Source organism: Mytilus californianus, unplaced genomic scaffold (assembly GCF_021869535.1).
Source record: "Mytilus californianus isolate M0D057914Y unplaced genomic scaffold, xbMytCali1.0.p SCAF_3, whole genome shotgun sequence".
NCBI classification, from domain to species: Eukaryota; Metazoa; Mollusca; class Bivalvia; order Mytilida; family Mytilidae; genus Mytilus; species Mytilus californianus.
Genome location: NW_026262679.1, coordinates 71,708,016 through 71,721,060, shown reverse-complemented (window position 1 = coordinate 71,721,060; position 13,045 = coordinate 71,708,016).

Below are 13,045 nucleotides of genomic sequence, written 5' to 3'. Positions count from 1 at the left end.
CTACTCCTTTATTCAGATTGGTCCACTTCATCTTTAGTGAAAATATGAAAAAAAGTTTAATTGTGAAATTGTGATGTGCACCACTATATGATTTTCAGTTACATTCTTACAGTCATATAAACACAAAAATCAGGTTACGAAAAAAAGTTTAATTCTAGAAATTTTTGGCTTCTCAGAGGTGTACTTCCTTAAGATAAAACATTGCGAAAGCTGTGAAAATTGAAAAATTGGGTTTATTACCGGTATATAGGGGTTTTGATTTAGTCATCTGACAACTTTAAAGCTAAAAGCAGAGAAACATTTTTTTGGCAGATTAGAGCCTTAAACCTGAATTTGTGCTATTTTTAAATTTTTCTACCCTTGCACTATGAAAATAAGAAGTGGTATAATTGTCAATGAGACAACTCTCCACCCAAGACCAAATGACATAGAAGTTAACAACTATAGGTCACTGTATGGCCTTCAACAATGAGCAAACCCCATACCGCATAGTCAGCTTTAAAAGGCCCTAAAATGACAAATGTAAAACAATTCAAATGAGAAAACTAACGGCCTGATTGTTCAAAATAATGAACTAAAAACAAATATGATATACAGCAACAAATAACTACCACTGAATTACAGGCTCCTAACTTGGGACAGACACATACAGAATGTGGCGGGGTTAAACTAGTAAGATGGCGCCAAAGCCTCCCCCTAACCTTGGACAGTGGTGCAACAGCACAACACAAGAACACACTATACAAAACATTATAAATGAAAAACAAATATGATAAACTGCAACAAACAACAACCTCCACTCAATTACAAGCTCCTGGCATGGGACTGGAACATATAGAATGTGGCGGGGTTAAACTAGTCTGAAGGTACCAACCCTCCCCTAACCTGAAACAGTGGTGTAGTGACAGTACAACATAAGGACAAACTATAAAAATTCATTGAAAAGGGATTAACTCATCAGATCGATACAAAGCCAGAATACATCTAACAAAAATACAGACCGGACGTAGCAGGGTACTTATATATCCCCACAACAAAAAAGACACTTAGTACAGATCTGAGAGTACTCACAGTAATAGACAGCTAGTTCAAAGCAAATAACAACTAATAAAAAAATCATGCATCTAAATATAATGTCTGGATTTGTTATCAATGCACTGTAAGTAAGTTGTTTCTGTGATATTAAACAGTAAATATAGGTTGTTTGCTGTCAAAAAAAAATTGTTGACATGAAGATTTTATGAAATTATTTACCCGTTATATTATTGCATCATTCCATGTATTTGGCAGATAGCATAGCCTTATGTAAAAACTGCATAAATACGCCCCAATTCCATAAATTGTCTCAAATAAAAGTTTTCTACCTTAAATATATTGACTAAGTCACTTATTTATAGTAAATGAAAAATGTCTCATGACCATAAATGTATTATCGATAAATTAATAAAATTGAGAATGGAAACAGAGAATGTGTCAAAGGACAACAACCCGACCAAAGAGCAGAAAACAGCCCAAGGTCACCAATGGGTCTTCAATACAGCGAGAAAATCGCGCACCCGGAGGCGGGCCTCAGCCGGCCCCTAAATAAAAAAGTGTACTAGTTCAGTGAAAATGGACGTCACACTAAACTCCACAACATATAAATGAACTAAAATTAAAAAACATACAAGACTAACATAGGCCAGAGGCTCCTGACTTGGGACAGGCGCAAAAATGCGGCAGGGTTAAACATGTTTTATAGTCATTATAGTTTTCCTGTCATTTTTATTTAGCTTCAAAGGATGAGGGGGTATGTTGTTTTTTTTTTCTGAGTAAGAAAATGATTTAGTTTTTCAACGCTATCACCCAAATATTTTGTTTTGGAAAATCAGGAATCAGAACATTAATTTGTCATCTGATTGACCATAATATATTTTTTTCTCATAAAATTGGGGATCAGAATATTTTTTTAGGAAAAAAACATAACTCCCCTTTTGAAGTTATATGGTCAATCCCTTAATGTACTGATATAAAATTGAGAATGGAAATGGGGAATATGTCAAAGAGCAGACAACAGCCGAAGGCCACCAATGGGTCTTCAAAGCAGCGAGAAAATCCCGCACCCGGAGGTGGTCCTCAGCAGGCCCCTAACTAAAATTGTGTGCTAGTTCAGTGAAAATGGACGTCACACTAAACTCCAAAAACATATAATAGATAAAGGGTTACCACGATTTTTGTTATTAAAAATGTTAGCGATTGTAGTATTTTTAGATAATCGATTTTGAAGATTGAGACGTGTAGATACCCTTTGAACGAGTTTAGTATTAAGTGTTTTTCCATTTCGAAGTTTCATGATTTGTTTTTGTTATCTGTTTTACCAATTGAAAGGAGCAAAGAATGGCGTCCAGAATATGAACCAGCAAACAGGAATATAAAAAAGTAAACATGAATGATAAAACTGTTCGGCTAAAGACATCAAACGCTATCCGTCATTAAGTACCCGACAAAATACGTTAACAACAAAACTTGAGGACAAAAAACAAAAGACAGTGTATATCAGGGTAGCGTCTGATGTCTGACTTAACAGTAGAATGGGGCTGAATAGTGAAAACTGTGTTTTGAATAAATATTCCTAAAGTAATGAACATAGAGATGTTCTCGCTCGGACAAACACTCCATTAACTAGTATAATATAAGAGCATAAACCTGAAGCACGGGGAGGCACTCTACTTGTCTCCACACGGCACTAAAGACAAACTCTGTTAAAAATAAAATTCAGAATGGAAATGGGGAATATGTCAAAGAGACAACAACCCAACCAAAGAGCATACAACAACCGAAGGCCATCAATGGGTCTTCAATGCAGCGAGAAAATCCCGCACCCGGAGGTGGTCCTCAGCAGGCCCCTAACTAAAATTGTGTGCTAGTTCAGTGAAAATGGACGTCACACTAAACTCCAAAACATATAATAGATAGAAGGGTAACCACGATTTTTGTTATTAAAAATAATAGCGATTGTAGTATTTTTAGAATAGTAATATACTGGAATTGTTTGAAAAAAATATAGTTATTGATGCCAACGTAAATATTTTAATAAAAAAGACAAGAAATATGTCGGTGAAACAAAAAGTTCAAATCTAATTGAAATTTAAAGTGCCCATGAACTCACTGATCATGCACGAGTGATTCTATTCATAAAAGTGTCCGTGTAACAACTAAAAAGTGTACGTGTATCTTCAAAAAAAGTGTCCGTGTAACACCCGTTAATGTACTGTTTTTCTATAGCTCTGCTGGGGGCAAAGTCGTACAAATATGGATTTTGAATTGGTGGTCTGACACCTCTATAGGCATATGTGTTTAGATATGTTTTAAAATGTATTGTTTCTTGCGATATTATACATTTTTTGAGGGAGATATGAAGATTTGTTCACAAAAGAAAATCATCTTTTCCGAGGTCATCACCATTTAGCCTTTTTTGTATGATTGTGCAATGATTTAATTCAAGTTCACAGTTATACAATTATTTGATGAAATAGGCTCGTTCATTTAGAGCTATTTTCCTAAAGCTTGTAGTTTCAAGGTTTGGTTGGCTTGCTTGCTTTGTTTGTATAAATGTTTGCTCAAGCATTATAATTATGATTGACATCTGCAATCAATAAATAGGCGTGGCTTCAGCTTGTATACATTATACTTAAAAATGTGATTGGGTGTTATGTGTAATGAATACAAGCTAAAGCCCCGCCTATCTATTGCAGGGGCGGATCCAGGATTTTTGGTTAGGGGGGCGCTAACTTAAATATTTTTTTGAGGTAAAATTTTCGAAATATTCTTTATTAAGCTGAGGACAACCCATGCTTTGCAAATTTTAGGGGGGCGCACGCCCGCCACGCCCCCACCTGAATCCGCCCCTGTATTGATTGCAGATGTCAACCTTAATTACAATGCTTGAGCAAAAGTTTACAAATTTCGTGGTAGAGAGGTCTAAATACAGCACAAACAACATTTTCCAAAAGACCAATAAAGTGAAAAAGTATATTTACACAAAACGCATTTGACTAACAGGTCGAACAACGGATGTTCTTAAACCCTACTGACTGCCATTGGCGATTGCTAAATAAACGGATCACAAGGTGTAACAAAATGGATCTTTATTATTAATTTAATGCCAAACAGAAAACAATAAATTTGCGGAAAAGATAGTATACCGCAAACATGAGGTGCAAAAATTTGTACACCATATCCGGATTTCGACAATTAATGTCTCTTCAGTGATGTTAGGAATCGAAACGATATTTGAAAGGCCATATTATTTACCTAAATTGAGGATAGACTCTTGAATTTTGAAGAGTCGAAATAGGATAAACGGATCATATAAACCCGAAGGTAAATTTAATACAAGCCCAAACGAAAAAAATATAAGTCTAAATTGAAAACAACGTTCAAACCTATGATTGCGCTGGATAAAAACCGCAATTTTTATACGTGTGCATGCAAAACAAATTTCGTGGTAGAGAGGTCTAAATACAGCACAAACAACATTTTCCAAAAGACCAAATTAGTGAAAAAGTAGTTTCGAGCAACAACCTTCTCTCATAAAACGAATTATATATTTTCAAAATATAAGAAAATTACCGCAATAAAAATATACAAATGATGAAGGACAGAAGGAAAAAAAACAAGGTAGAGACGGGAGAAAAGAAACCCCGCGTTTCTTTGTGTATCGTTTTACTTGAAATAATTTATGATTATTTTTTATTAATTTTTCAAATGAAATTAATTTTTGATTAAAATGAAATAAATTTTTGATTAAAATGAAATTTTGCAGTAAACAAACTGCATTTAGTAAATTGTAAGATGATTTAATCAATTTCTTGATTGGATTACAATAAATCATGATTAATAAACAAAGAAGTTTGACAATATACACAAGCCCACGACACGAGACTGTTTTGACAATGGACTCGTGCCTAACCTAGAAACTAAAATTAATTACTCTGCCTCATTACCCTGCCGTTTCTCAATTTCATGTGTCACTTAAAAGAGCTATATAATCAATCCTTTCCAAACAATCACTAGAACTTGTTTTCAACTCGCATAGTGCTAACAACTACATATTCTTTATCAATCATGAAAGCTCAAGTACAAATGAGAAACCTCAACAAGAGGTCTAAACTGTTTGAGAGTGATTGTCGATTCAAGAGAGCCTGTGAACAGATTGTCCAATTGAATTACTCTTTAGACGCACTTCAAAAGAGATACAACAGAGCCAAGACTGACAACAACAAGTCGTTCATATACTCGCTACGTCTATATATATATACACATAGCAGTTGTTGATGGAATGCGGAACATGTACTATGACTAAGCTCACCAGAAAGCAGAATCCGTAGCCGAAATGAGGCAAGAACTGTGGGGAAGTTGTCGACATTATTTCAGAAGATTCTTCAGCAGACATTGAGATGTATGACTAGAGGAAAAGCACCAGACTACTTAAAAAACGGTTCTTTTCAGAGTCACACACATTTTTCAAAAAGAGTCTGAAATTGTTGTCATCAGTTTATCTATAGTTCTGTACCCAAATATTATAACTGCAGCTCTTTACTCCACAACTAGTAAAAAAAAACGATGAAAATTGCAGTTTATGTCCATAACTTTTTTTTTAATTAGAAACTACGTACACATTATTCTGAAGTGTAGTATTTTCAAAATATAAGAAAATTTACGCAATAAAAATATACAAATGAAGAAGAACAGAAGGACAAAACAAGGTAGAGACGGGAGAAAAGAAAACCCGCGTTTCTTTGTGTATCTTTTTAATTGAAATAATTTATAATTATTTTTTATTAATTTTTCAAATGAAATTTATTTTCGATTTAGTTAAAATTTTGCAATACACAAACGAAGTTTAGTAAATTGAAAGATGATTTAATCAATTTCATGATTGGCAGATATAAATGAGTACTAATAATTGCCGAACTTGGCATGCCCAAAAAGACATATATCAGACTAATCGGGCATGCATAATTCTGCAAGTTTTATTCGTACTGAACACAAGTAACAAAATGCTGCATAATTCCTATTTCATGATGAATATAAATTTAATAATTTAAATTCAAGTGCACAGATTTGCAATTTTTTGCATGATTATGCAATGATTTCATTCAAGTGCACCGTTTTACAACTATTTTCACAATTCTGCAATGATTTCATCCAAATGTACCGTTTTACAACTATTTTCAAAATTCTGCAATGATTTCTTTCAAGTGCAGAGTTTTACAATTATTTGATAATTCTGCAAAGATTTCATTCGAGTGTACAGTTTTACAATTACTAGTTTCCTAAATTCTGCAATGATTTAATTCAAGTGCACAGTTTTACAATTATTTACACATATCTGCAATGATTTAATCCAGTGCACAGTTTTACAATTATTTACACATGTATGCAATAATTCAATTCAAGTGTATGATTTAACAATTATTTTCTTTATTCTTCAAATGATTTAATTCAAGTGCACGGTTTTACAATTATTTGCACAATTCTGCAATGATGTATTTTTACGATTTGTTGTTTTGTTGTTTTGCCACACCTCTGTCCCACTGGGAGGAGGTTTGTTGTTTTGCCACACCTCTGTCCCACTGGGAGGAGAAGGTTTGTTGTTTTGCCACACCTCTGTCCGACTGGGAGGAGGTTTGATGTTTTGCCACACCTCTGTCCCACTGGGAGGAGAAGTTTTGTTGTTTTGCCACACCTCTGTCCCACTGGGAGGAGGTTTGTTGTTTTGCCACACCTCTGTCCCACTGGGAGGAGGTTTTTTGTTTTGCCACACCTATGTCCCACTGGGAGGAGGTTTGTTGTTTTGCCTCACCTCTGTCCCACTGGGAGGAGAAGGTTTGTTGTTATGCCACACCTCTGTCCCACTGGGAGGAGGTTTGTTGTTTTGCCACACCTATGTCCCACTGGGAGGAGGTTTGTTGTTTTGCCACACCTATGTCCCACTGGGAGGAGGTTTGTTGTTTTGCCACATCTCTGTCCCACTGGGAGGAGAAGGTTTGTTGTTTTGCCACACCTCTGTCCCACTGGGAGGAGGTTTGTTGTTTTGCCACACCTCTGTCCCACTGGGAGGAGATTTGTGTGCGCCAACAAATTTATCCACGAATGTTCTCTTTTGTATTATTTAACATGGTGTCTTATCGGGGCCTTTAATGGAAAAATGAAAATAACACTTTTTAAATGTGTTGCGTCCGAATTGCTTTTCTGGATTTACATTTATCAGGAACGCTAATACATAAAAATGTGTTACCCAAGGATTTTTTTAAGTACTTACACATAGTTTACTATATATGGGTAAGGTTTTGCTCGTTGTTGAAGGACGCATAGTGTTCGATAACTGTTCGCTTCTTTCTACTTAGAATTTAGCCTTTACAAATAATATATCATTGGCAATCATACCATATCTCATTTTTTATGAGTAAGTATTTCCAACATAGATTTTTTGTTCTTTAAAATCTGCGCAAATATTCAGCGGAAACATCATTATGCACAATGAGAATAACCAAATTGTGAGTAGATTTTTATTTATATATCTACATGAAAATTTTTTAGAAAACAAATGAATCTTTATTTGGTATTTGTTTTCCTGATTTAACCAAAGTTGATCTCCGGTAGGTTATTTAATCAAGAGGCAAGATGCATCGAAAAATAAAGTGATACATTGTACAAACATACACTCAAACTTCTTTTAAACTGAATTTTACTGTGCGTATTGCACATGTGTTTTGTTGGCTAGAGGTATAGGGTAAGGGTTGAGATCTCACAAAACATATTCAATCCCGCCGCATTTTTGCGCCTGTCCCAAGTCGGGAATCTCTGCCATTGTAGTGTTGTATGTTTTTTTTTTATTTCGGTTCCAGGTGGCAGCTGAGGCCCGCCTCTGGGTGCGGAATTTTCTCGCTGTGTTTAAGACCCATTGGTGGCCTTGGGCTGTTTTCTGCTCTTTGGTCGGGCTGTTTTCTCTTTGACACATTCCCCGTTTCCATTCTCATTTTTATTTTTAGTACTATTATAGACAATTTTTAGGCATTTAAGATAGACAACGTTCAGTAATCAGTAGGACTACATATGTAGAATTGGCCGTTGATTTGGAATTGTATTTCTTTATGAGGTCAAATTTGGATGTCCATTTGAGTTTTACATATCATGATATGGATAGTTGTCTTATGCGACCATATTATATCTACTCATTTGTATTCTTCTTTTCTGGTAGTGTCCCAAGTCGAAGTGAAAATGTGCAGAGAGCAAAACGGAGCAAAATTTGAAAAGGCTTGAATTAATATCTGTGCAAATTTGTTTCTTATTGATATCCGTAATTTTCGGCCTATTTTGACCTTGTTTTCATTCTGTTTTCATTTAATCAGTCAAAATTGGCATTATATATATAGAATCGAAACGGTATTTGGAAAGCCATACAATTTTTGGATAAAAACTGCAATTTTTATACGTGTGCATGCAAAACAGATTTCTTGACAGAAGGGTCTAAATACAGCACAAACAACATGTTCCAAAATACCAAAAAAGTGAAAAAGTATATTTAATATATATATAAATAAGTCTCAAATTTAGCCCAACAATGTTAGATCTGTGAATTTGGGCTAGATTTGAGACGAATTCTATATAATCATTTTCAAAGTGACCAAAAAAACTAAAACAAAAAAAACTGCCGAAAAGATAGGAAATATGAAATCAATTTTCAACAATATTTTTACGAACTTTAACAACGTGTCATGTAAAGTTTATAAAAAGGACTTTTTGTACCTTTTCTACATAAGAAAATGCCTGTACCAAGTCAGGAATATGACAGTTGTTCTCCATTCGTTTGATGTGTTTGTGCATTTGATTTTGCCATTTGATTAGGGACTTTCCGTTTTGAATATTCCTCGTAGTTAAGTATTTTTGTGATTTAACTTTTTTTCGCATGCATGGACTGGCTCATATCATTTTCAAAGTGACAAAAAAAAAATTGCCAAAAAGAGAGGAAATAGAAAATACACTTACTACTTTATATCGAACGTTATAATTTTGAAAAAAAAACAATTATCCATAGCAACTAAAATTCTACCTTTAACAACCACACACTAATCAGCAAAAAGTCGTCCCTATTTCCAATGATCTAGCAATAATTTGAAGCCGTTTCCAATGGATTTGGCATCTATCAAAACATATAGTTTGCAAAAAACACATCTAAAATATATTGAGTTCAATAAAAAGTTATGGCAAAATCACTTATTTAACTTACTTAATGGTACTGACTTTCGACGATATCACCTATATGAGCCAGTCCATGCAAAAAGGTACAACAACGAAAACATTACCAAATTCTAAAGTGTGCATAATTATAGGTAGCAGACTTGTGATCTATAAAACTCAGTTACTTTTCCCAATACCCTTAAGCTGTAAGTTATACACATCTGCATGTGCTGACCCCCCTTATTTTATTCAAATTTTACTGAATTATTTCATATAGTTTAATCATTTTCCATGTTTAGTTTAAATATCTTAAATTGCCTTTATTCGATGATCTCTCCGGTAGCAGTGGGGATAAGGTTCTCGCTCACAATGCAGATAGCAATGCGGTGAAAGGGGGTAACGGTTCGAATCCCGTGCAAGCGGACGGTTGATTTCAAAAACACAAGATGACATAATTTTTGCATTTTTCCTTACGTTTAAATGTTGTCTTCCTATCTTTAAAGATGAAAATTGTTGACCTTTTGTCTCTATAGTGTCGTAAATGGTTCTGTTCAGTATAGCATTGTTCCGAGAAACGAAATGATTTTACGCTTGCTTAAGTACAAACATTCAGATATTTCTACGTCTTTCTCGGTGTTAATTGACAATTTTATGAATGTTTACATTAATATATTTTTTTTCTGATAAAAATCGTTTTTCAAAAATATTTTAACGAACGTGTCCAGTAAAGTTTATAAAAAGGACTTTTTGTACCTTTTCGCATGGGCTTGCTCGTATCATTTTCAACTCAAGTTGAGTGACAAAATAAAAAAAAAAAAAAAAAATTGCCGAAAAGATAGGAAATAGAAAATACTCATAATACCTCATATCGACCGTTATAATTTTATGCGAATTTTGAAAAAAAAAGAAGCAATTATCCATAGCAACTAAAATTCTACCCTTAACAACCACACACTAATCAGCAAAAAGTCGTCCCTATTTCCAATGATCTAGCAATAATTTGAAGCCGTTTCCAATGGATTTGGCATCTATCAAAACATATAGTTTGCAAAAAACACATCTAAAATATATTGAGTTCAATAAAAAGTTATGGCAAAATCACTTATTTAACTTACTTAATGGTACTGACTTTCGACGATATCACCTATATGAGCCAGTCCATGCAAAAAGGTACAACAACGAAAACATTACCAAATTCTAAAGTGTGCATAATTATTGGTAGCAGACTTGTGATCTATAAACCTCAGTTACTTTTCCCAATACCCTTAAGCTGTAAGTTATACACATCTGCATGTGCTGACCCCCCTTATTTTATTCAAATTTTACTGAATTATTTCATATAGTTTAATCATTTTCCATGTTTAGTTTAAATATCTTAAATTGCCATTATTCGATGATCTCTCCGGTAGCAGTGGGGATAAGGTTCTCGCTCACAATGCAGATAGCAATGCGGTGAAAGGGGGTAACGGTTCGAATCCCGTGCAAGCGGACGGTTGATTTCAAAAACACAAGATGACATAATTTTTGCATTTTTCCTTACGTTTAAATGTTGTCTTCCTATCTTTAAAGATGAAAATTGTTGACCTTTTGTCTCTATAGTGTCGTAAATGGTTCTGTTCAGTATAGCATTGTTCCGAGAAACGAAATGATTTTACGCTTGCTTAAGTACAAACATTCAGATATTTCTACGTCTTTCTCGGTGTTAATTGACAATTTTATGAATGTTTACATTAATATATTTTTTTTCTGATAAAAATCGTTTTTCAAAAATATTTTAACGAACGTGTCCTGTAAAGTTTATAAAAAGGACTTTTTGTACCTTTTCGCATGGGCTTGCTCGTATCATTTTCAACTCAAGTTGAGTGACAAAATAAAAAAAAAAAAAAAAAATTGCCGAAAAGATAGGAAATAGAAAATACTCATAATACCTCATATCGACCGTTATAATTTTATGCGAATTTTGAAAAAAAAAAGAAGCAATTATCCATAGCAACTAAAATTCTACCCTTAACAACCACACACTAATCAGCAAAAAGTCGTCCCTATTTCCAATGATCTAGCAATAATTTGAAGCCGTTTCCAATGGATTTGGCATCTATCAAAACATATAGTTTGCAAAAAACACATCTAAAATATATTGAGTTCAATAAAAAGTTATGGCAAAATCACTTATTTAACTTACTTAATGGTACTGACTTTCGACGATATCACCTATATGAGCCAGTCCATGCAAAAAGGTACAACAACGAAAACATTACCAAATTCTAAAGTGTGCATAATTATAGGTAGCAGACTTGTGATCTATAAAACTCAGTTACTTTTCCCAATACCCTTAAGCTGTAAGTTATACACATCTGCATGTGCTGACCCCCCTTATTTTATTCAAATTTTACTGAATTATTTCATATAGTTTAATCATTTTCCATGTTTAGTTTAAATATCTTAAATTGCCATTATTCGATGATCTCTCCGGTAGCAGTGGGGATAAGGTTCTCGCTCACAATGCAGATAGCAATGCGGTGAAAGGGGGTAACGGTTCGAATCCCGTGCAAGCGGACGGTTGATTTCAAAAACACAAGATGACATAATTTTTGCATTTTTCCTTACGTTTAAATGTTGTCTTCCTATCTTTAAAGATGAAAATTGTTGACCTTTTGTCTCTATAGTGTCGTAAATGGTTCTGTTCAGTATAGCATTGTTCCGAGAAACGAAATGATTTTACGCTTGCTTAAGTACAAACATTCAGATATTTCTACGTCTTTCTCGGTGTTAATTGACAATTTTATGAATGTTTACATTAATATATTTTTTTTCTGATAAAAATCGTTTTTCAAAAATATTTTAACGAACGTGTCCAGTAAAGTTTATAAAAAGGACTTTTTGTACCTTTTCGCATGGGCTTGCTCGTATCATTTTCAACTCAAGTTGAGTGACAAAATAAAAAAAAAAAAAAAAAATTGCCGAAAAGATAGGAAATAGAAAATACTCATAATACCTCATATCGACCGTTATAATTTTATGCGAATTTTGAAAAAAAAAGAAGCAATTATCCATAGCAACTAAAATTCTACCCTTAACAACCACACACTAATCAGCAAAAAGTCGTCCCTATTTCCAATGATCTAGCAATAATTTGAAGCCGTTTCCAATGGATTTGGCATCTATCAAAACATATAGTTTGCAAAAAACACATCTAAAATATATTGAGTTCAATAAAAAGTTATGGCAAAATCACTTATTTAACTTACTTAATGGTACTGACTTTCGACGATATCACCTATATGAGCCAGTCCATGCAAAAAGGTACAACAACGAAAACATTACCAAATTCTAAAGTGTGCATAATTATAGGTAGCAGACTTGTGATCTATAAAACTCAGTTACTTTTCCCAATACCCTTAAGCTGTAAGTTATACACATCTGCATGTGCTGACCCCCCTTATTTTATTCAAATTTTACTGAATTATTTCATATAGTTTAATCATTTTCCATGTTTAGTTTAAATATCTTAAATTGCCATTATTCGATGATCTCTCCGGTAGCAGTGGGGATAAGGTTCTCGCTCACAATGCAGATAGCAATGCGGTGAAAGGGGGGTAACGGTTCGAATCCCGTGCAAGCGGACGGTTGATTTCAAAAACACAAGATGACATAATTTTTGCATTTTTCCTTACGTTTAAATGTTGTCTTCCTATCTTTAAAGATGAAAATTGTTGACCTTTTGTCTCTATAGTGTCGTAAATGGTTCTGTTCAGTATAGCATTGTTCCGAGAAACGAAATGATTTTACGCTTGCTTAAGTACAAACATTCAGATATTTC